The sequence below is a fragment of the Danio rerio genome, chromosome 5 (assembly GCF_049306965.1).
Source record: "Danio rerio strain Tuebingen ecotype United States chromosome 5, GRCz12tu, whole genome shotgun sequence".
Lineage (NCBI taxonomy): Eukaryota > Metazoa > Chordata > Actinopteri > Cypriniformes > Danionidae > Danio > Danio rerio.
In genome coordinates, this window is record NC_133180.1 from 41,634,841 (window position 1) to 41,658,339 (window position 23,499).

General features: G+C 34.4%; 1 protein-coding gene and 1 long non-coding RNA gene across 2 annotated transcripts in view; one reads left to right on the plus strand and one right to left on the minus strand.

The window, feature by feature from the left end:
• The window catches only part of LOC141385704 (uncharacterized), a 430,770-nt gene that overhangs the window by 374,330 nt on the left and 32,941 nt on the right, over positions 1 to 23,499 (minus strand). The gene's annotated exons all lie outside the window — the stretch shown is intronic.
• Positions 9,963 to 23,499, plus strand: part of LOC141385574 (uncharacterized) — a 100,996-nt gene continuing 87,459 nt past the window's right edge. Inside the window, exons 1-2 of the long non-coding RNA XR_012406208.1 lie at positions 9,963 to 10,042; positions 10,637 to 10,746. This is a non-coding gene — a long non-coding RNA (uncharacterized lncRNA). The remainder of the gene's footprint in view (positions 10,043 to 10,636; positions 10,747 to 23,499) is intronic.

The following is a 23,499-nucleotide window of genomic DNA, read 5'->3' on the forward strand; positions in this document are numbered from 1 at the left end:
CAAGTGTTGTCAGAATATATTAGATTAACTTTTTGTACTCCGCTGAACTCAATCTCTATTCATACAGTAACTTGTTGCTTCAATAAAAGCTCCCATCTTCCATTAAAAAGTAGGCAGTCAAATTTCAGGTAATACACAATGTAATTGACAGCTACCATAACAAGAATTATTTCAGACCCAAGGGCACAGTGTTGTGGCTGCTTAAGTGAATGCCTATATGTTAAAAATACAAGTAGTCTAATTTTGTGATGAGAGGTAGGCAGAGTGGCCACCTTTGAATGTGACTGGAACAAAGCATTTTGTTCAAGGAGAGATGCAATAAACATGGGGAACACATCAAGTATGTGCATGATTTCTATCTCTGCAGGTGCACTTTATAAAAACAATGTCATATCAATTTTCTCTGGAAACTGCTGGTGGGATTTTTTTTTAAACTAAACCTGCCTATGTTGAGTTTTACAAACCAATATTTAATACAGTTTTTAACCTTTAAGTAGTTTAGTCATGCAATTAAACTTTTTCTTTTTTCCTTTCTAATCATAGCATATGTAATATTTAATTTTGATTTGTTTTTATAAAAAAGGATTATCATATTTTTTACAGTAAATTACAGAAAAGAAGGACTGAACTGCAATTCAGTGTAACAACAGCCAATGTGATGAGATGTCATAATTACCACAGTAAAGACCAGAAAAACACTACTTATTGTATTTTTAAATATTTGTATTTTGTCACTATTATTCAGACCAACATGGTTGATTTTTGCTTTCAATTTCCCTTTAAAAGCAAACCACCCCACAAATTTAATATTTAGTCATGATTTATACTCATTAATTAATTAATTAATTCAAACTTGTGTGGTAATCAATTTTGGATGACTTTTCAGCAACTATTAATATTAATTTAAGTTGTTTTACTTCAGAATAAATGGCAAAAAAATACAATTGTATTTATCTTCATATTTAACTTCCTTTCATTTAGACCAACCCCAATTTTCATGTTTGTTAAAGTGCCCAAATTTAATCTGATAAATTATTTTCTACATATTTTAATAGGTACAGGACAGTGTAGGTATGTTGCTTAATTTTTACATAAACACATAAGGCCTCTGCAGGATGAAAGAAGTTAAATATAATAGCTTTAAAAAAAATAAACATATGATTTCAAAATGTAAATATTTAGAACAAAACAAGTTGTTTTAGAAACACTTAGTAGTATAAAAATACAACATCTAACAGGGGTTGCCACAGTGGAATAAACCGCCAACTTATCCAGCATATGTTTAACACAGCAGATGTCCTTCCAGCTGCAACTCAGCACTGGGAAACATACTGTCACATGCACACATAAACTACGGCCAATTTAGTTCATTCAATTCACCTATAGCACATGTCTTTAGACTGTAGACTGTAGGGGAAACCAGAGCACCCGGAGGAAACCTACACGAACACAGGGAGAACATGTAAGCTGCAAAAAGAAATGCCAACTAGCCCAGCTGGGTCTAAAACCAGTGTACTGTTAAACCAAACTTTTATTTTGACAGGTTTTCATGATGAATCCCGAGTATGCTTTGTGTAATAATTATTTTCTCAAATGAAATAAATCCTGCAGTGACTCTCACAGCAGATCTAGAGATAAAGTTTCTATACTTAGCAAGCAAAATAATGCAGAAAACCCAACTAAACAGTGTGTCTGCATAATTAAATCACACAGATACAATGAAAATGCTGTTTCAGTTGATAAAGTTGTAAATTATGAATAGACTTCATGATTCTCTGGGTGTTATACCCCTCAATGATTAAACAGCAGAATGATAATATGATTACAAATTCTTGAAGGATCAATTAAGACTTTAAGATCTATGGACATGCAAATACTTGACCCATATTTTTAGATATTTATTTTCAGAAATAAAAATACACTTCTTACAAATTAAGAAAATATTGCAAATCAAATGTTCACACAGACAAGATTTCATGTCTCATGTCTCTTTAACTTTGAATAGTCATGTACCTAACAAAATGTATTAGACTTATAGCATTTATATCCTGCTACTCTGATTATGTAAAACATTTCTTTTGGTCACACTTTTAAGACAATTTTAGAACAATTTTAAACGCAAACACCAATTTCATTTTAAGGACCCTTTTTGTGTGATATTTTACAGAGACGATAATAATAAAAATATATTATATATTGTTTTGCCTAAATGCATATTTCACACACAACAAAATGCATGTTACGCATAAATGCAATTTGCCTGAAAATAAAGTTTTATTTTGTTTAACCAGGAGCAAAGAAAGTGGAAAAGTGTCTTTTTTCGTATAGATTATAGGTCATGTGCACCCTTGGGGCCAGACTTGAGTTTCAGACCCAAAGACTCTTTTCTTCTGATTTTTATCAATACCCTGACAGTGATGAAAGACACGTTTTTTATGCTCGGACATCTATTCAAATGTGTCCCTCCCTGCCTGAAACTGTTGAAAGTCTCATAAAAGCAAATGTCCAAAAAAAAAAAAAAAAACTGAAGTCGCTGTAGTCGGCCATTTTGTGAATGAGAATAGTATACAAATTAGATCTGGTGGACTTTGTTACTGGTAGAAATAGCTTACTTTAACCTATTAACTGTTTCAATGGACAGTAATTAAAAGTGCTAAACTGAATGTCCTCAATAGACAGGTCAAGATCCCAGTGAGGTTTTCCTGAAAGTTGAGCTTGCTGCATCAATATAGCAACATACAGAGAAAGAATTATTTCAGAAGGAGACAGAAGAGAACAAATGCTGGATTTTCTGAGCTGTTCTAATAAGAATGTCACAGTGAAAAGCCAATGGCTGAAAATAGCATGTTAACAGCTCATGTCAGTCAGTTGTTGACAAGAGGCCTGCAATCTCTCAGTGTAGTGCCTATCAATATTCTAAACACAGCTCCTTCAGTGGAGCAGCTCAAGACAAGACCCTAACATGTGTACAAGAGTCCCCTCTCCACAGTAAGTAGACCACCAGCTGTCTGCTTCTCAGTGCACAGCCTCTGAAACTTTGAAGAAGTTAAAGGACTACAGTCTACTAGTCAAGAAGCAAAAAAGTCAATGCTTCAACAAGTATTCAACAATACAAGGGCAACTTACTTGGCCTAAAGGCCGGTACACATTAAGGTGACTCAAAACTACTGTAGCCCATGCGAAAACCAACTGTGTTGTTGTCTCACGTCAACTTACGTCTGGTTCAATCTGCACCAAAAAGCTGCGTGTGAACACATGCGTGCACAAAGGGGTGAAGCCAAATGAAATAAGAAAGCACATTGTGCTCCTGCATGGGAGGATTTAACATTTCGCACCCATAAGGGGGAAATGGCATGCTTTCTCATTCATGTTCCTGTGCAAAGCATAAACAAAGCAGCGTTCTGTAAAATGATCATAAAAATTATCACTCACTACGGAGAGATTTGCTCCTGCAAATATGTCTGATGATATAAAAATCCACATCATCTCCAAATATTTGAAATTACAGCTGGCCTGTTTAGGTTCCTTCTTGACTTGAATTGTTTATTTGCTATGTCACTTCTTAACATTCACTCTCCCATTCATTGCTGAATAACTAGTCAGAGGATTCTCAACAGCCGATGACTGACACTGATTCTACATGCTGAATTGGGCCAATGATCTCTGATGTGCAACACAATAAACCAACTAGCCTGGAAGAAGCCTGATGTTGGCTGATGGAAAACCGTTAACTTGAGCCTAAAAACTATCCTAAAAAGCTACTTTTATATTATAATAATTTTTTTTTAGCTAGAATTAGTTAAAATTTTAGTAATTATAATCATAACAAAGGCTCATCATGGTGGCGCCATGGGTAGCACCATCGCTTCACAACAAAAAGGTTGCCTGTTCGAGCCCCGGCTTGGTCAGTTGGCATATCTGTGTGGAGTTTGCATGTTCATGTTGCGTGTTCGCGTACATTTCCTCCGGGTGCTTTTGAATTAAATAAGCTAAGTTCAATTCAAAAGTTTAGAAATAATTCTATAATGGGAATCATCTTCCCTTTTCAGTATAAAATAAATAATTATTTAGTTAAATTTATTTATATTAATTAAAATGTAAGTGATTACATTTAAAAAAAAATTTCCACCAGATTTGGTTGGTTTGCTACAATTAATTGGTTCAAATAACCAAATCTTTACTTATAACGTGAAGTTTCTAACAGCTGATTTTTTGACAGTTGTGCACATGCATTTTATATGTTAGTGTGGCATACATGCAATAAAAGTTATGAGCTTGGCTGTGTTTCCTGCTAGCTTATTTACTACTAGCAGAGTTTTATTTTATTTTTTAAATAAAGAAAGAATCACAACAACAGTAAGGAATTGATTTTCAGAATCAAGTCCATCGGTTCCTGAAATAGGAATTGGAATCAATTCCAAAATTTCTTATTAAGCGTCTCCTGCTGAAAGAGAAGCAAATTGCATTTACGATTAGCCTGTCTGCTGTGTTCCTTCAGACTAAAGCAAAATTTGACTTGAATATAGGGTTTATTTTCCCCAGGAGATATAACACAAAACACAAAATCGAATATGTTTTGAACAAGTGCAGGGTAAGTAAATTATGGAAAATTTTTATTTCTGGGTAAACTAATAGATAAATCGACATGCAATATAGAACCAATACTGTACTTACTCTTAGATACTCTCAAGTCCATGTATATCGAAGTTGATATTTAGCTGCATCATGTTGGTGTTTGTAACATCTCATTTTTACGAAGTGGGTCGTTAGCCAAACACTCAAGCCCCAACCTGGAGGACCAGGACATACACACATACACTATGGACAATTTAGCTTACCCCATTCACTTGCAGTATATTGCATGTTTTTAAACTTATGGGGGAAACCAGAGCGCCCGGAGGAAACCCACGGGAACACAGGGAGAGCATGCAAACTCCACACAGAAATGTCACTGACCCTACCGGGGCTCGAACCAGTGACCTTCTTGCTGTGAGGCCACTGTGCCACCAGGACCAATTATAACAAACTCAATATAATTTTAAAAATGAAAAGTGAATTTACATATGTATGTAAAGTATAACATTTGAACTCGCTTGTGTATGAAAAGAGTATGTACTTCTATTTGTATATATGTCTACAACGGAACACAAAATCCTATGAAAACTTATTGCTAGGCAACTATACATTTTTGGGTACAACAGTTACAGTTGTTAGATGTTGATACAGTGACTGACATTTTCAAATATTCCTTTATACTCTAAAAAAAGGGATACGTCAGACAAAGATGCTTCTGATAATAAATGTAAGCTATTTACATAAAATAATGCGTATTACAGGCCTATTCATTTCATTTTTAAAAAATGAATTCTTTTGTTTTGTGCATTGATGCTGATGTGAACAGTTCTGCATCGCAATGCACCATAAACAAGATTATATTTCACAGCCCTTGCTTTTGACATATTTTATAGGGGCTAAAAGTAGTTCTGAGGTGGCAATTACTGAATGCATCTTAAAATCTGCTCTACACATTTTATGAGTAGAAAGAAACAGCCATGGTATCCAATTTTACCTCAACTTGAGTCATTGTGCTCCTTAATGTCAGACCAATAGAGGACGGCATTTATGTCTCAGCAGGCAAATCTTTATCTCTATTAACACAGCTGCAATTTTTTGTCCATTTTGACCGAGCGCTGAGAATGTCTGTTGTTGCCCCTGCATCTTGGTAGCCAGTTTACTTTTTGACATTTAGCTTGAATGAAAATCTGCCTCAAATGTTACAGCTGTTTCCCTGGTTACACTTGATGTTTTAACTTTAAAATAGTCAAGCCAAAATAAGATTGGCTGAATGTCATGTTGACAGTGACTGACGTAAGCACAAGGTGTAATTTTGATGTTGACATTTATGACATATTGCATAAGTCATTGGGGGTCTGATCGGGATTTACCAGTTATTGTCAATCAAAATGGAGCATGTGTCTTTAAAATGACAGTGCTCATTACCTTGTTCAAAGGAAACCTAAGTTGTGGCGTTTTCTATTAGGAACTTGTTATTTAGCGCTGGTTCTCTGTCTCTTCAGCTTTGAGTGATGAGAAACTCTTCAACATTTCATTATCTCTGACAGGGTACATCCAATATCTACCTATTTAGGTGATATCATCTCTACTACTGTCTTGTGAACACCATAATTATCTCAAAGAAGATGGAGGGCTGTCTTCAATAAAAACTGAGCCTAATTGTAAAGGCGCACATACTTTTGATGTCAAAAAGATTGTACTAATCTTTCTACACTTTTCTACACTACAATCTACGGCAAACATCAAAAAGCTGCATCATTTAATTATCATAGCTTCATTTATTTCTAAAGCAAAGTTCAGGAGCAATCTCATTTGATTTAATACAGCAACGCTGTGATACCCAGCAGAAAAAACAACACTTATTGGCTGAGTGCAGCTTATGTTGTTTAAGTCAACTACTTGAAAATGCAAATGAACGGGTCCGAAAAAAATTAGCTATTCACAGCAATAATGAGCAAAGGTTATAGGTGAGGGTATGAATAATACTTGACTAACACTGTCTGACAATGAGCCTAATGCAAAAGTGGGAAAACTTAAAATTCCACATTTCATCTGAAATGTAGACTAGCTGCTATTTGAACATGCAGACCATGCAACCAAGAGCAACAATTGCAGACTTAAATTTAAGACAACATGCAAATGCAGAAAGCTAAGGTTAAACAATAAAATATTTTTTTTATAATTAAGGAATACACTTTCATTTTAATAGAGTTAAATAGATAGTTCCCCCATCCAGCAAAAATACTCACTTTTTATTCACCTTCAAGTTGTTCTAAACCAGTGGTAGGGAATCTATGGCTCGCGAGCCAGATGTGGCTCTTTGACCAAAAATATGTGGATCTCCAGCTGTCTCCCTTTAATACTTTTTTGCGGTTAAAAAATTATAACCATCAATGGAAATCCAAAAGTTTCCTATTAAAATCACAATTACAGTGTTTTTTTTTTTACAGCAAAATAAATAAGAACTCAGTTTATAATAAAAGGACATTTCAACTTATCAGAGTGTACAGAACTGTGGAAAAATAAATTTGAATCAAGAACCCAATAAAAGGTAACCTCGTGCACTTAAATTCAAAAAACATTCATAAATGGTGATGGTGTAAAGATTTTTTTTTTAATTGTCCTTTTTTAATTTATAGACTTATATTTCTTTATTTCTGAGCTGTGCATCAATATCAAAGTTTTGTTTAAACCTGTATTATTTACAGTAGTATCATTCCCTCTTCAAAAAAAATGCATTTGCAAAAAAATTCAGAAACGGCTCTTTGCTGAAAAATGTTTCCGACCCCGATTCTAAACACGTTCTATATACAAAATATTATATAATAAATACACATTAATATATGAGCAATTCCAGCGTTATGGATGTGACATTTGCATTAAAAACTCAAAACATAAATTCACAGAGAAAGTATATGTTTACATTATATTGAATCATCTGTTTATATTTTCCTAAACAACTTACCAGAGTTATGGGATCAGAAAAATGTCAATCCGTAAACTTTTTTAGATTTGAAATGAGGGAAATAAACATGCGTTATGGATGTGACGCATATACAACATTGTAGAAATTGTGTGAATTAAACTGAACAACACAACAGAAAAAATACCAATCAGAAGGATAAGAGAGTTCACTCTCAACAGAAAAAAATAATTAATTATATTTTATTTTACATTTTTGCATTTATGCTGTAAAAGTTTCATTATGGATGTGACATCTCTCCTTTATGGATGTGACAGATGTGAAATTGGCACTTGTGTGACTTTGCTTAATCAAAAATAATAACTTAAAAACATTGACGGAGACCTTTTTGAGAAGTTTTTATCCACTGTAAAATACTTGCTTACACCAAAAATGTAGAAATTTCATTTCCATGGTAAAGTTGACATTTGCATGGAATTGCTCATATATATATATATATATATATATATATATATATATATATATATATATATATATATATATATATATATATATATCGGCACTGGTGGGAGGTGTGATTTCCCAGTATTTCTTTGTTGTAATTGGGATTTACAATAATTAGCCCCGAAAAAGCCTGAGCAAAGCAAACATTACCATTTTCTGTGGTATAAACACACATAAAAAATGCACTACAAAAGTCAAAAGAGAGCGATTAATATAAAATGTCACTTACCTGATTTATAATGATTTGTTTAGCTGTTGTTTGAAACTTGAGCTGAGAAAATGCTGTTTTTCTCCCCTAAGAACTTATTAAGCAGTCTCTGTCGCCATCTTGTGGCGGAACGTCAATCATCACTTTCTTGGTCTGTTCGGATGTTCGGATAGGCTGATGGTGGCCGATGCACTGAATCTTATGCTGTGAAAAGATAAATATTTTAAAATAGGCAATATCCTTATAAATTGCATAGTTGCAATATAAACAACTGCATTCTCAAATAAAAGAGCCTCAAAAGTACATTATGTTGTCCAATAGCACCAATATTTGTCAAACTATAGAGTGTCCTCTGCTTGTTGCTGTATGTGGGCAGAGTAATGCAAAGGGTGAAGAGGGTGGACTAGTGCTGGCTATCAGCCAGTCAGATTCAAGAACCAGACAGAACTGTTGTGTGTGTGTGTGTGTGTGTGTGTGTGTGTGTGTGTGTGTGTGTGTGTGTGTGTGTGCGTGTGTGTGTGTACGTGTGTGTGTGTATATATATATATATATATATATATATATATATATATATATATATATATATATATATATATTCATTCATTCATTTTTTTCCCCGCTTAGTCCCTTTATTAATCCGGGGTCACCACAGCAGAATAAACCGCCAACTTATCCAACACGTTTTCACGCAGCGGATGCCCTTGTGATAGGCACAACCTATCTCTGGGAAACATCCAAACACTCTCATTCACACACATACACTCAGCAAGAAGGTTGCTGGTTCGAGCCTTGGCTGGGTCAGTTGGCGTTTCCGTGTGAAGTTTGCATGTTCTCCCTGCGTTCGTGTGGGTTTCCTCCGGGTGCTCCGGTTTCCCCCACAGTCCAAAGACATGCTGCAGGTGAATTAGGTAGGCTAAATTGTCCGTAGTGTATGAGTGTATGAGGGTGACAGGCCCAGACGACAGGCCGGCCGGAATGTGTAAAAAAGTTGTTATCATATGGACAAGTCTAAATAGAGGACTTGTTCTAAAGAGCCGACCCAGCAATCATACGGGACTAAAGCTGAAGAAGAATGGTTACAAGTTTCTAGCTCTCTTCAAAATATATTTTGTTTTTTAACAAAAGAAAGTCAAGCAAACAAGACTTGTTTGAAACAAGTAAGTTAAAGAGAGAATAAATATTGATAGAATTTTCCCTTTTTGGGTGCACTGTCACTTTAAGGTTACAAGACCTGCCAAATAGCTATTTTCTGAAGCAAATCTGAAGCAATGGTATTGATACAAATTAGCCATTTTTGAGGGTGTTTAGGGCCAAATTATAAAGGGTCATAGTAAGATCACATAACTTTCACAAGTTTTAAAACTTTTTTTAGTTTTTTGCCTACACAAATCTCTGAAGAGTTTTAGCTGAACAATCTCACAGCCTCGTTTCTGCTCAGAAATTATTACGGAATAACGTTAATTTACAAGGCTAACGGCTAACCGTTATAGCTAAAATACAAAAAGGCCTACCTTTTGACCAATGTCCTTTGGCGTCACCCCACATAAAAGCTACGGGTTTACCGTGGCGACGTTTGTGGCGTTTGTTGATTGTGTCGGTCAGCAATGAGGAGATTCATTCTTGTTAATTCTCTGAGGAAAAGCGCGTTGCTGCTATGTTCTCCATCGGCTATTCCCGCGATAGTCATTAACATCACTGGTCTCCAGTGCGACGCAAACGGCTTAAGTTTGCACCTTCATCCGGGCTAATCTCAAAGTTTACTATAGACGCAGAAACCTGTCCCAGGACTTCCAAGATTTTCTCAGTAAACCAATGATCGATATATGTCATCGGTAAGTTTTATAAAATACACAGTGTGCTACAGTTGTTACAAAATGTTACTTATAATGTTTAGGCTAACTTAAGTTTGCTATAACCTCATCGACTAATGCGACGGTTGTAAACTTCATACAATTTTTTTTTAATTTGGTAATAAACAGCAGTGGATAAGATTCGTCATACAAATATGTTTAATTTAGGTCTTTGCACTAACAAAATGCATTTCTATGAATTAGTAGCCAACTATAAGAAATAAACCAATAATGTAAGAATATTGGTTTATTTTGTTATAGTAGGCTACTAATTCATGGAAATGCAGTATAAATATAACCAATCCAATAATACTGTCTGGATTTCATTCAGGAATATAAGACAGGCAAACAACTATGCATGTTATTTTAAATCTGTTAATGACCTTACACTGGAGTTTAACAACTGTTGTATTGGATAGTATATTGTTTAACATTAAGTCTATAGTTGCAGGTTATTCAGACCAAGATCCTTTGTTTACTTTGATATTTGATCCCACTAATGTACAATCTTTAATTCTCCTTCTAAAGCATGTGGTTTATCAGCCCAGTATCTTGTAAACACATCTTCGTTTCCAGGTGAACCAGAAAACCCTGATTGCTGGAAATTATTTTGTAGCCAGCCAATTGGAATGAAACAGACCATTTTGAAGGCTGAGACTGAACACATTGTACCTGGGAGCAAAAAGGTATGGAGAAAATACTGCTACCTAAACTGGAGAAAATGGTAAAAATTATTTAAGAAATATTTTTATGTATAAGAATTTGCTTTATGTGCAAACATGGACAGTCACTATAGCCATCAAAAAATTTTGTAATTTGAAAAAAAAAAAAACAGAATTTATCACAGAATACTATTATAAATGCACTACTTCTCTAGCATAAAATCCACCATGTTTGTTGTAGTACAGGAGCTTGCCCTGATTATATGCTTCATACTCCGATTACTGCTCCTCTATATGACGACTCAGACCAGCAGCTCTTCAGCATCCCAGGAGAGCCTCACCTAGTTAAGAAGGCTTATTAGATTTGTCCTACGAGAGGAACGGAGAGTAGCTGAAGAGAAACACGACATATGGACATAGACTTGTGTCCCACCTAATTACAGGCATTATCTCATTTGCTATTGTAAGGTACTGTTGTGCCATCTTCCATTTATTTAATTATGCTTTTCACATATTGGCATAGGGGCCATTTGGACAAAATTTCCACACGGAGGGGGTTTTGCACGGTTTTAAAAAAAAAATCTGTCTTTTCAGTAGTGTGCTGCAATTTGTCAAGCAATTAGCCACACTAATTAAATTTTTGTACCTCTAATCAAACGAATATGCTAAAACATTCTTGCTGCTGCCAGTCCGATGTCTGTTCACATTTAACTTGATGGTTTAAAAGAGGCTCCTACTCTGCCTCCCCTCTCCACTTAATCACCTCATTTGCATTTTATATTGGTAAATCAAATTAAGCACCCATAGCTTTTAACTTGATTGACTGTGGCCAGGTCCACTCAGATGGGACTTTTTTGCAGAAAATTAGACCAATTTTAATGTGTGCAGAGCCTAGTTCCCCGCATTCAGCAAATCACATTCACTCAGCTAATTAAAATGATTTTGCCCCTTTATGTGTGTACGCTTGCATGTGCGTTTGCCAGGGGTTTTGATAGATTTGCCCACCTGCTGTTGTCCATATCCTTTTCATGATTTTATAACAGAGTTTTCGTTTCATCTCCCAAAGGAGTGGGCCTAGGCATCAAATGCAAAAAGAGAAATAAAAAGTCACGACACTCCCTTGCTTTGACGACACTTCTGTTGTTCTACTCTTTTAGAAATATCTGATTACTGTTGGGAATTTGTATTTGGTGTTCCTTTAAAGCATAAAGCTATCTGATTCACAGGCAGATAACTAAACGGATAAAGTGCAGTATTATTTTTTACGTTGAAACCTATTTAATTGAATTATAAGCTTTTATCTTCGCTTTTTTTGCATATACAAATAATACATAATCTCCCTACAACTATAAACACTGCACAGATGTGCTTGGCCACTGTAAAAATCTAGATGAAGGCTGTAATAAAGGAACGGGGAAAACAAGGAGAAAGAGAGAGATGGGGGGGTTGAAAAATGATGTGTACAGGGAAGGATCCTGGGCAGGCGCAATGGGTGCAGCTCTCGAGGACGAGGCCTTGTGCTGCTGCCCGCGTGCTCCCCGGGATGTGACAGTCAGCTTAATTGCAGCTTTTAGGATCATTACTGCTAGAATGTGAATGTCAAAATGGACAAGGCTCTCAGCCCCTTTGACAAACAAGCGCCTTCCATTTTGCAGCATGAGCAACCAAAGATATGGAAAAAGAAAAACTAAAAAATAGACACAGAAAAAAAATCCCTGCAAATTCAATAGCCTGAGCAAGCTAAAAATGTATATTTTGTCCAAGCACAAAATTAGAGATTTGTGTGTGTGTGTGTGTTTGTTTTGTTGTGTTTATGATTGCGATTTATGTGTCTGAAATGGCTTATCAAATGAATTTTCAAGATTTAAAAATTAAAAATGTATACATGTGGGCCAAACTGGAATATTATATCACAATCATTTTGAAAACAATTTGCTAGTTTTCAGAACAAATTTATACAAATTACTAATAATACTTATAAATATTAATAATCGTTATTCGCTTTTTAAAAGCGAATGAAAAGGACCTCACCACTTACTCTCCCTCATGTAATTGTAAACCCTTATAAGTTGCTGTCTTTTGTTGAACACTATGTATGTATATGTATATGTGTGTGTGTATATGTATATATGTGTGTATATGTATATGTGTGTGTGTGTGTGTGTGTGTGTGTGTGTGTGTGTGTGTGTGTGTGTGTGTGTGTGTATATACACACACACACACACACACACACATAAAATATGTTAAATGAGAATCTAAAAAATGCTTTATGACATACTTAAAAAAAGGTGATTTAGTATTCAAATATATTTTATTTTGAATTGATTTAAAATAAATTGGTCTTACACTTCATATTTTTAGATTTTTCAAAGTATATGTATTTATTCCGGTACTTTTACCATAAACCAACATATCTACCATTTGGTAGAGGATTGTATTTTTGAAATTATGGCATGTGTTAAAAAATGCATTGAGTGTGTTAACTAGCGACATTAGAAGTTAAGAAGTGCAATCCAAAAATGTTTTCTTCTTGGTGGGGTAGTTAAAGGGTTATCATGATTCATATACAGTTTTTGTAGCTTATTCCCTATTTTTTATGCAATTTCAATAATGAGAAATCTCTGAAGTAATGTATAATAGGTGCAATACATAGCTTGATTTTTCAGTCTGCCCATTTTTTGTTTGTTTTCCTCTTATTTAAATTCAGATGTCAAAAACAAATACGCTCAACAAATATGAGTGAGTGATTTTCTGTTTAGCCCATGCTTATCAGAGAACCCAGTGGCCTCTACCCATCACAGAAACTGAAGAGCACCGGAATCAGTGTCTCTGGGTAATATGCATAATCGCTGAGGTGCCTATTCAGTGGTTTTCAGTCAAGCTTGTTTTTGTTTTTTTGCATGTTTACAGAGTGTTTTGACGGCAACTCTGACCGAAAACTCGCAGATCGCATGTGACAAAGGTCAATGCTCTCTAGATTTCTACAAGCAGGAGAGCACGAAGGCCAAGTGTGTTTTTGTATTTCGTCGTATGAGAGCAGTCATGATAGTCACAAACAAATCAAAAACGAATGCCTCTATGAGGTGGCACACTGTTTTGTGAGTTTGAGTGTTTGTATTTATGAAGTTGGACCATTTACAAGCAGATTTTACACTCTTGACAAATGCAGCATTACAGTAATAACAGCTTTTTAGCCATTGTAGAGCTGGAATACACTATAGAACTTTTCAAATCTGAACAGATTTAAAAACAAAAGGCCTCGTATGCTATCCAACTATACATCTATGATTATTTAATGACTGCTGATCAAGATAATTGATTAAGAAAATTAAACTCAACCATTAAACACATTGTTAGCGAAAACAATGCATTTTAAAATTGGCAGAACATGTCAAATATGTTTGATGTATTCTAACTAGATTCATGTTCTGAAGCTAAGACGTCAAAGTCTGTTCCCATCATACATTTTTTTTTTCAGCCTGAGCTAAGAGGGAAAAACATAACTAATTAATTGTTTGAAGAAGTCTAGATTGTATGAATCATATAATCTCTTTCAAATTAAAACAGTTATAGTTTATTGGAGCTTGAGCCGATCATTCTAAAATGTATTTGCCAATATTGGGCGTTACAAAAAAAAAAACATTTAAAAAGTATGAACTGCCGTGAGGCTGTTGCTGTTGTTGTTGTTGTTGTTTTTATTCTAAAAAAAATCTTCACTGCTTAAATTTGCAAATTCATCCAGACTGTAAATGTGACTAAAAATCTTCACAAAACAAAATAGACTAGAGTATTCCAGCCGGTCAGCCTTGTTCTTCAAGCCCTTCAGCCCTTCATATCAAGAGCACTTTCACAACACTTTCTTAGTCGGATCACTGAAATATACTACTCCCCAGGAACTAGCCTTATAAAATGTGGGCTTAATCTTTTTTAGTGCGCTATCAAGGAACTGAACTGCTCAATTCCCCAAGCAGGGCTTTTGGAGTGCAACAGTGCAATGATTCAGAGTCAACGTGCAGCTGAAGGGGTGTAGGTTAAAAGGAGGTGTCTTATGGCTCGGTCTAAACGGTCCATATGTAAAGCTGTTTGCGATGTTAAGTTGCCCTTTGTGTGGGCGTCTGCAAAGCAAATAAATAACGTCCCATAATTTGCAGCATGGCAACACGTCGCGCTGGGAATGCGCAGGTGAATCATTTGCATTTGAGATGCCCGTCCGACGTAGCCGTTAATCTCTTTCATGTGCTCTCGTAAAAGTGCCAGTGTGATGGAGTCAAGGCAAAGCAGCTTATTGGTGGACAGGTTAAATACTAGGACACCCATGACATGTCTGCTTTCCCACACGGGACCTTGAACCGGGCCGTCTTGCAGATTCCCCACGTCATTATTAGGTAGCACATAATTGTGTCACAGGGAGAGCAGTTTGCCCTGTTAGTGGCTTAATTAGTTGTGGCATCTCTGTTTAGAAGTCTGGAATGTGTTGCACTAAATGGGTTGGTTTCACCCGCAACGGATTGAGTTTACTGATTAAATTAACCCCATGCATTAAACAAGCGGGTCTGCTATTCATTATGATAGTTGTGTGTCTGTGGTCCGATCATTTCATGGTGATTGTTATTGGTAAACAATGATTTCTATTCAAATAATGCCTCTTTTGTGTCTTGACATTTTTTTTTACGTGTCTTCTGGCATTGTTTAGCTCTAAATGCTTCTCTTGTGACATTTTTCCTTGTTGCCTAACAGAAATATTGATGGGATGATTATTTGGGATAATTTATATGGATCCTCCAGGAAGATGAGGGGTTGTATTCTGTTATCAAGTCACATTTTCTGTATCATTGGACAATTATCCTTCATTGAAAAATCTGCTTCTGCACTTTTGCCTTGTACCCTAATATTTTTGGTCCTTTTCCTCCGGGGAGAATCAGTATTAGATTCAATATAAACACTCATAATGGGCGTAGCAGAGGATAGAGACTGCTAGGTGTGATTGTTCTGCCTGCAATCTCCAGCATAATACTGGTGTGCGAGACCTCTCACACACTGACAGCCTGAGAAGCCTCATGGAAATATTTCTTTTGAAGATAAATTACGGCACAGGTCAAACGCCTCCAGAATATCTCGCATCTGAATCCTGCTCTTCACTAACTCATGCTTTTTTTATTCTCTCAAAGATACTGGAAAACATAGCATACCGAGTCGTTTTTTAAAAATGCAATAATATTGTTTTACACATAAATATAATGAATTTTATAAAACTATTAATGGAAGAAGCAAAATCATATTGAACTAACTATAGTGGGTTGGTGAGTTGATTAAAAAGGAAATTGTTAATAAATTACTGAAAGAAAATTAACAGTTTTTCATGTCATGTTAGCACTGTAGTACCACTTTGAACTGGTAAATGTGTTGTTCATTTATTGAAATTAGGCATGTTATACGTTTCTGACGGTATGATAAAAAAACACTGTATTACAGTATTTTGATTACTTCTCTAAAACAAGTTCTTTTTAAATGTCTAGTTAAAAAAAAACTTTTTCTCATTGAACACAATTTATTTTATATGAGGAAACATTTATAATATAATGGAACAGTAAACATGACAGGCTAAATAATTAAAATAAATCACTGACTTCTGCTCTCTTCATTAGTTTCAAAAATACAGATTTCTTTATAACACATAAAAAAAACCTACATACAGTATACTTTGGGAATGATATAACAGAACATTTTAGCAGTATTAAAACCTTTTCCAAACCATGGTAAACCTTGAAACTGGCTATCATCCCAATAAATCAATAAAACAAAAATCTCTGAGAAACACCAAAATAAGTATATTTCTGCAAGGCGAGATGAAAAATTCAACCCATACAGTAAATAAATAAATGAATAAAGAACTATATTTATTAATATGATTAAAACATTTTTATTCTAAGTAAATTATCCATTCATTTAAAAACATTTCTGTTAACTTCAAACCACAACGCAAAATTTATAATGCTTGTAAAACAAATGAAGAAAAAATCCTTCGTATTAAAACTATATTTAGTGCAGTCTATAAAAATATTTGCTAATACTTGTTATAGTATTTGTATTAGTAAAATATACGTGTTAGTATGAACTGTTAGTACACTGTTTGTTAATTATTTATTAATAATATTTATTTTTTCAGATTGGATTGTCTCTGCTCTGACCAATTTTAATGTTGAAAATTAAATCTGTGCAAAGGAAAGTGTCTTTATTGACACTTTGATAATTTGAATTGATATATTGCCGCAGTTGGTCTTGAAAATACAAAACCTTTTTATTACTTACTACAGATTTATTTCTCAGACAGCATACAGTAAAACAATGCTGAATATGTAGATGGATGTATAGACGGCTTGTATGTAGAAAACAGAATGACCGATTGAATGCTCTTCTGGTGTAAAATAATGCATCAATGCTTATGAAAGCAAAAGGCAGCAAATTATATATGCAGTATTTTAATTAGTTGTCTTAAAAGAAAGACAACAATGCAGCTTTTGTGAGGAAGTGAGTCATTAAATATACATTGCGCCTGTATATAAATTATGCTCTCGCTGGAGAGACTGTAAGGTTAGAAGACGCGATTATTTCAGTTTTAAAACGGTGGCCGCACCTCCACGAGACTCCATGGCGTCCCTCAGCATATTCGGATTATTCTTAAACGGGTGACACAGGATAGCAATTGATGGAGCTGATAGTAAAAGAAGGCATCGGACAGTACGTGACGAGATAAGACTGATTGTGTGTTTTCAGACATCCTCACCTGTGAGGCCCTGGGGCCCCTCTCTTCTATTGAGAGTCACTCATAGAGCTCTCTCTCCTCTTGGGGCCTCCTGATCTGTATAAGCATAATAATCGGACTCAAATTGGCTGTGAGGGGGAAAAAAGGGAGACTATTGAGTCACAAAGCATTAGTGCATGGCTGTCCCAGTCGACTGCTTCCATGAACAAATGATTAAGGTGTACTCTTTATACATTTTTTATAAGTGCTATCTCTGTTGGATATCAGCCAAGCAGGTCCAAGTAGAATTGGGTCTTTCCACTGCTTTTAAAACAGACGTTATATAGTCGACTTATAGGCCTCCAATTACTCGTGTGATATTTTTTGTTTTTTCTGAAAAGCCATCCCGTTGGATTTCTAAGGGAGCATGGTGTTTTGTCTCCTGGTAAAGAGACTGACACCAGAGCAACGTGACTCTTGTCATTGTGGGCTTTATCGGAGATCTTTCTCTGGATGTGAAGGGCTTTGCCCTGCCACCTGTTCAGGCCTTCGACTTCTCCGAAGCTGCATATCATGATTTCTCATCAAAACTGCATCCAGACATTGAGATTTATAACCGCGTAATATAATTTCGCCTAATGACTCACACGACTTGAATAGAGTTATTTGAAGAATCCAGAGTTTGCAAAATACCAGTTATTATGGTATAGAAAGTATCGCATGAATAGACTTTTACTGAGAATTTGTTTTTGTGTGCATGTTATTTGGTCACATGATCGTTTTAATATTTGATATTAAACATTTGATATTTCTAACTAGCAACTACTATTCCATCTCTTCAGATTCAAGTAAAACATAAATATAGCCTATAAATTTTAAAAACTATACAGAAACTCGTGGTAACTGCTCATCAAAACTGACTCCAGTACTAATTTAAAGGGAAAGTTCATGCAAAAAAATCTAATTATGGGTTTATTTTACAAATTTCCATGACTACTTCTGCAGCACATAGTCAGTGATTCCTATGTTAACTGGTTACAAACATTGTTCAAAATATCTTTAATGCATAAAAAAATTCTAAACATCTGTTTATTTGTTTTTATGAATATATTAAGTAATACAGTTATGGAAAAACATGAAGGACGTAAAGAACCGTTTTCTTGCTTTATTTACATTAACATTATACATATATTATATTATATTATATATATATATATATATATATATATATATATATATATATATATATATATATATATATATATATATATATATATATATATATATATATATATATATATATATATATATACACACAGACCACAGAGTTATATCATATTATGTAATATTATTTTCTTAAAGTAAGCATAGAATTAGTAATCGGGTAATGTCATGATTTTGCAATACTATCCTGTTCGCTGATAGCACAAAAAAAAAGTCATTTAGGCCAATAGCTGACGTAAAGGTGTTTTTTTACAGCTATTTGATGATTTAGTTGATGCATAGAGAGGATTTGTGTTGCCTTGGTTTCCAAGATGTTATCATCAGGAAGCTTGTTGGCTGTGTAATACATGTCGTAAGATTACCAGTCACCCGCCTCAATCAGTGTTGGAGTTGCCATGACAAGAGTTACATGTGAATTTATATAAGCTTGTAAGTCTGTGTAATCTCGTTTCTGATAAGAGGTGTGTATCGGATACACTGCACTGCAGAAGCGAATATGTGCTTTGTATAAAGTAGAAATGTGTAAAAGGATAACTGTATGCTGTATATGGGTAGTTTTACATGAATCAATTTGTATCATTTGAAAATGACACCTGCCGGATCATCACATAATTTATCGAACATTATTGTAGTAAGTAATATATGATCACAATTATTGTATGGTGCAATATTTGCTATTAACAAACCAGTAACTAAGACCAAGAGGAATATATATATATATATATATATATATATATATATATATATATATATATATATATATATAAAAATAAATAAATAATAAAAATTACATATATATATATATATATATATATATATAAATATATATATATATATATATATATATATATATATATATATATATATATATATATATATATATATATATATATATATAATACAGTGCTCAGCATTTAAGTACACCCCTCTCAAATTTATCGTTTAAATTCATATTTTTAATAGGCTATACAATATTACATTTCTGCATATACATTAGATCAGTCAGTACTGAAGCCAAATCTGAAGCTTATCTAACAAAATAACTTATGATAGTGGTCCAAAAACTAGTACACCCAAATGTATACATTTAGAAAATTATTAGGTAAAATTTTAAAAAGGGGAAAAATCAAGAGAAGCAAAAAATTTTGTAGGTTGTAATTTTTTATTGAATTTAATTGTATTATCTTTAAGTTAGATATGTTTAATGACAAATTTTCTTTCAATAAATATATCTGTTTAATAAATATGTTTTGTTTAAATGTACCAAAATACACTGCCTATCTTAACTGAGAATATATATAATTTATTTATTTATTTATGTAATTTAGATATTTTTTTTTACAATAAATTATGCAAGTTTTGTGACCCCTTTATTATTAACTTAAATGTCATCAAGGTAAGACAATCAAAGGGGTCCTTTAAAGTAGCTTGAGCCTAAAAATGTAAATAAATAATGTTATAAATCATAACTGTTGGACTTTCTTTTATGATTTTAATTATTATTAAATAAATTATACAGGCTTATTAGGAAACGTCTAAACTGTTTTGACCTCCATTGTTTTTACCATTTCAGCCCGCTAGTCTTCTCCCTAAACAAGCGCATGACAATTACCAATATAGGGTTTGATATATGGTGAATTGTTAGAAGAAAAGTAATTTAGCCAGGACATTTCCATTAATTTTACAGAAATGGTCTTTACCCCAAAACACAAAAAGTAGTGTAGTACAATTCAAAATGCAGGTAAACGCCTGTAAAAAATACTAATTGAAAGAATGGAAATACAGAATATTATACTATTTTTATTACTATAATTATTATTACTAATAATAATAATAATATTAATAATAATACTATAATTATTATTATTCCAAATATTTTAAGTGTAAGCAGATGCAAAGTATTTTTAACAGTATAATATTTATCAGAATTCAATCTTATCTGTTTAAAAAAAAATACAAAAAAGATTGTTTGTTGATCAGTGTTACAAATTAGTATAGCTGCATTAATTGCCATAATCTTATGTTTGCATGTATATATTTAGATATTTTTACTATATGCACTGTTGGAGAACTGCATAGAAAGCTAATTAATGTTAACTATGAATAGGTGATGTTTAGTTGTAGTTTGCAAAACCCCTCCATGAATACTGTGAACAGGAAAGCTTTCAGGCCAAGTGTGATGCAAAGCGCAAACCTAGCTTGCACCCCCAAGTCCCCTTATCTGTATGTCAATGTCATTTTACGCCATCATACTCCCAAGGAGGCTGTTTTGACGGCTTCTGCCCCTGGAAAAGAATGAAGAGTCGGCCCATGGGGCTGCTGTGAAGAGACCCAGGCTTTTCTGGGCCTGAGAAGCTGGAGTGTGCTCTTTTCAGCCCTGAGCATGATTCCCCCGTGGATTGCTAAGGCTCAACTCACAGGACGCCATAGCTCTTAGCATTCTTTTTTCACACGTGCTATGCTGACAAGTAACACTTGGAGTGTCCTCTTCATCGACACTTTGCAAAGAGGATCAGGCTTAACCAGCACCTCTCTCTCCAGATCTGCTGACAGACTACGAAAGTCTCCAGAAGAGTCAGTTCTTGAAAATGCCTGCTTTCCTCAGACATTCTAGCCAGTCAAATTCTTAAAGGAAACATTTAAGAAGATAAATACAAATTTCAATCATCATCATGTCTTTCCAAATCTGTTTGACTTTTTGGGAAGCCTAAAAGATGTTATGAGAAATGTCTCTCGTATTTTGTACAATGGTTACCAATACTTTTCATAATCATAAGTTAATGCAGTTATGGAATGACTTAAGGGAGCGTTTATGATGACAGATTTTTTATTTTTTTTTGGTGGAGGATCCATTTGAAGGGATAGCTCACCCAAATAAAATACAATTCTGTCATCATTTATTCATTCTTTACTTGTTTCTTTTGTTGAACACAAAGGAAGCTAGTTTGAAAACAGCTGGAAAACTGTCACAATTGGCTTCCATAGTAGTTTGTTTTTCATACTATGTAAAAAGTCACAGGTTTTCAGCTTTCTTCAAAATATTGTTTAGTGTTCAAAAAAAAAAAGAAACTCGTTAACATTTGGGCCCTCTTGAAGGTGAATTTTTATTTTATTTTTTAGGGGGTGAACTATCCCTTTAAACACAAATGTAATTGACATTAAAAGCACTAACAATGGTGCAGCTCTTGAGAAGTTGATAATCTGTCAGCCTGCCAGTTGTTATAAATCTGAAGAATTTGTATTCATCTATGTTATTGTCTCTAAAACTATTCTGGTAGGAATTGTGGTAATTGTCTTGTTTAACAGCCTCCTTAGCACTAGAGTAAGAGATTTTTTAAGACAAAGTTGCCTCTGGATTTCACACATAAAAACATTGTCGATGTAAAGCAGTTTATGGAATAGTTCAAACTAATTTGTGAATACTTTGTTTTCATTATGCGAAGCAAAAAAAGCTGCTGTCAGTCAATGCCAGTAATGTTTATTTTACTTCAGTTCTCTTCAGTATCTTTCTTTATGTGTTGCCAAATGAAAGAAAGATTTGGAATGAAATGAAGGTGAGTAAATAAATCACTTTCTTGTTTTGCTTCTTTTTAATGTTACAAATAGTTGAAGTCAAAATGATTATCCCTCCTGTTAAAATGTCTTCTGTTTTTCCAAATATTCCTCAAGTGTTGTTTGACGTAGAGAAGATTATTTTTCAACACATTTTTAAACAAAATAGTTTTAAATAACCAAATTCTAATAAACTACATTTATTTTGTCTTTGCCATGATGACAGTACATAGCATTTTGCTTGTTATTTTGCAAGCTTAAACAAGATAGTATTCAGCTTAAAGTGCCATTTAAAGGCTTAACTATGTTAATTAGGTTTTCTAGTCAAGTAAGTTTAATTAGACAAGTCATTGAACAACAGTGGTTTGTTCTGTAGCCAATCAAAAAATAGGGTTTATGATATTGACCTAAAAATAAAATTGCATTCGTTCCAGTCAGAATCAAAGAAATACGACTTTATCCAGAAGAAATACTCCCATTCTCTATTAAATGTCACTTGGGAGATATTTGAAACAGAATAAAATTTTCCTTGGGGGGCTAATAGTTCTGCCTTCGACTGTAAGTCCGATTGTTTAATATACAGTAATATTCTTATAAAATGACAGTTGCAGAGTAAAGTTTCGTCAACCATCTGCCTTTGGTTGCCACCGCTGAACAGTTGTGGGTTGAGCTCACCAGCCTCCCTAGTGTTGTGACTCTGTGGTCAGGCTTTGGACCTTGGGGAGGGATTGCTTGCCCGGTTCACAATGCAATCGGGTCTCATCCAGGAGACTGTGATTGTTCCATGGAGCCTCCTCCAGGTACAGTGCTGCTTTTGTTCCAGCAAGTCACAAGCTGAATGCAGTCCGGGAGGCTCGACCAGCTTTGGGAACCATTCTATCAGGAGGCTTTGTGCTACCCAACGGCCTTCTTCTCACTGTAGAGGACTAGAGAAAAGGGCTGACATTTTAAACAGGGGATCCCTACTTCACAAAACTTCCATGCTATTCAATGTGTTGCTCAACAAATGACCTAAACAGTCAAGCATCACAAATTTGGGTGTTTTTTACCCTATTTGCTTTCACGCTCGCATGTGTTGTTTTTCAATCATGGTGAAATTGACAGCTCTTCTGACTCACCAACTTGTGATTCAATGAATCCCAATGTGCAATGAGCCACAGTTCCAGCTGAATGGAGCTGGCTGTCATAGGTGTTGGGCTGTGAAAGTCGGCTACTGTTTTATCGATAACAACAGATGGCACGTTCTCCCAAAATAACAT